This window comes from Schistocerca nitens, chromosome 1, assembly GCF_023898315.1.
Source record: "Schistocerca nitens isolate TAMUIC-IGC-003100 chromosome 1, iqSchNite1.1, whole genome shotgun sequence".
Classification (NCBI taxonomy): Eukaryota; Metazoa; Arthropoda; class Insecta; order Orthoptera; family Acrididae; genus Schistocerca; species Schistocerca nitens.
The window spans coordinates 794,789,253-794,791,812 of NC_064614.1; the positions used below are offsets into that span (position 1 = coordinate 794,789,253).

At 42.5% G+C, this 2,560-nt stretch overlaps 1 pseudogene; it reads left to right on the forward strand.

The window, feature by feature from the left end:
* Positions 1-1,348: 1,348 nt before the first annotated feature.
* Positions 1,349-1,466, forward strand: LOC126207635 (5S ribosomal RNA; annotated as a pseudogene).
* Positions 1,467-2,560: the final 1,094 nt, after the last annotated feature.

Genomic DNA, 2,560 nt, shown 5'->3' on the forward strand with positions numbered 1-2,560 from the left:
ACTTCGATTTTAGCAAAATCATCATTAGACGATGTCTCTGAAACGTTAAAAATTAATATTTGTGTTATTTTAGTAATGTTAATTAATGTTTAACGTTCCAGAGACTTGGTCTGAAGGTGATTTATGAGAAACTCGAAACAGGATACCATTAGACACGCGTGATATTTAGTTTTTGATAAATCCTTGCGATCAATACTGATTAGTATTTTAATTACTTTTCAGATCGCTGTTAATTTCGCGTAATGTTTTCAAAAGTTATTAGTTAGAACTGAATTCCGGATCGTGAAAATAACGCAGATAGAACATCTGTACCCTACTAATCAGAAGATACCGTAGGTAGCAACCTACCTCCTCCATTTCCGAACAATGACGGGATGAAAGTACGTATAAGCACGATTTTCCGTAGTGTTACCATTATGATCATTACAGGCTCTATTTGTGACTTCATAATATGTTTTCTGTGTCGTCTTCGAAAATCCACTCTCGGAATTTTGAAAGACAACTATTGTCTTCTTTTAACTGATATTTCAGTCGCTTCTTTGTACATAATTATAAATGAAAATAATTATAAATAATTAACTAAATAATTAACAGGGGACCGCCGCTGCCAACTGTTGCCGTCACTCAGTACAAGCTCAGTAAGCATGGAGTCAATTCTGCAACCTCCAGCTGCGTTCTTGTTCAGCCAACCTAGCTGCTATGTCTCAGCCTGACTGACTAATACAAAACTTGTCACAATGAGGAGAAGTAATTTTGTATATCCCACTGCTGGTTAGTAATCGGGTTTTTATCTTCGTTGTTGGAAATACACTGTGTTGTGGTGTTCCTGATGTTGTTGTTGTGATCTTCAGCCCAAATTTTGTAAATTTGTGGTAAGGTCTTATGGGACCAAACTGCTAAGGTCATCGTTCCCTTAGCCTACACGCTATTTAATCTGACTTAAACTAACATACGCTATGGACAACCACACACACCCATGCCCGAGGGAGAACTCGAACCTCTGACGGGGGGAGCCACACGGACCGTGCCAAGACGCCTCAGACCGCACGGCTACCCCAAGCGGCTCAGTCCCAAGACTAGTTTGACGTAGATCTCCAAGCTACTCTATCCTGTGCAACCCTCTTCATCTGCGAGTAACTACTGCAGCGTACATCCTTCTGAATCTGCTTAGTGTATGCATCTCTTGGTTCCTCTCTACGATTTGTATCCTCCGCGCCTCCCTCCAATACTAAATCGATGATCCTTTGACGTCACAGAACGCGTCCTACCAACCGATTCCTTCTTCTAGTTAAGTTGTGCCACAAATTCCACTTCTCCCCAATTCTCTTCAGTACCTCCTCATTAGTTGGGCAACGGCCTTACCGTAGTGGATACACCGGTACCCGTGAGATCACCGAAGTTAAGCGCTGTCGGGCGTGGTCGGCACTTTGATGGGCGACCATCCGAGCCGGCATGCGCTGTTGCCATTTTTCGGGGTGCACTGAGCCTCGTGATGCCAATTGAGGAGCTACTCGGCCGAATAGTCGCGGCTTCGGTCAAGAATACCATCATAACGACCGGGAGAGCGGTGTGCTGACCCCACGCCCCTCCTATCCGCATCCTCCACTGAGGATGACACGGCAGTCGGATGGTGCGGTAGGCCACTCGTGGCCTGAATACGGAGTACCTCCTCAGTAGCTACTGATCTACAATCTAATCTTCAGGCTTCTTCTATAACACCACATGTCAAAAGCTTCCACTCTCGTCTTGTCGAAACTGTTATTGTCCATGTTTCACTTCCATACGTCGCTACAATCCATACAAATACTTTCAGAAAAGACTTCCTGACACTTAAATCTATACTCGATGTTAACAAATTTCTCTTCTTAAAAACGCGTTCCTTTCCATCGCCAGTCTACTATTTTATATGCTCTCTAATTCGACCATCATCAGTTATTTTGTCTGCCCAAATCGCAAAACTTATCTGTTACTCTAAGTTTCTCAATTCCTAATCTAATGCCCTCAGCATCATCTAATTTAATTCGACTACATTTCCCCATCCTCGTTTAACTTTTTGTTGATGATCATCTTATATCCTCCTTTCAAGACACTGTCCATTCCGTTCAACTGCTCTTCCAAGTCCTTTGCTGTCTCTGACAAAATTACAATGTCATCGGCAAACCTCACGGTTTTTATTTCTTCTCCTTGGATTTTATTTCCTACTCCAAATTTTTCTTTTGGTTCCTTAACTACTTACCCAGTATACAGATAGAATAACATCAGGGAGTGGAATGGTAGGGAGATAGAATGATGGTGGTTCGATGAACCCTCTGCCAAGCACTTAAATGTTAATTGCAAAGTAATCATGTAGATGTAGATGTAGAGGAAGGCTATAGCCCTGTCTCACTCCCTTCCTCACCACTTCTTCCTTTCTGTTTCCCCTCGACTCTTATATCTGCCATCTGGTTTCTGTACAAATTGTAAATAGCCTTTCGCTCCCTGTATTTTACCCCCGCCCCCTTCAGAATTTGAAAGACAGTATTCCAGTCAACATTGTCAAAAGTCTTCTCTAAATCTACAA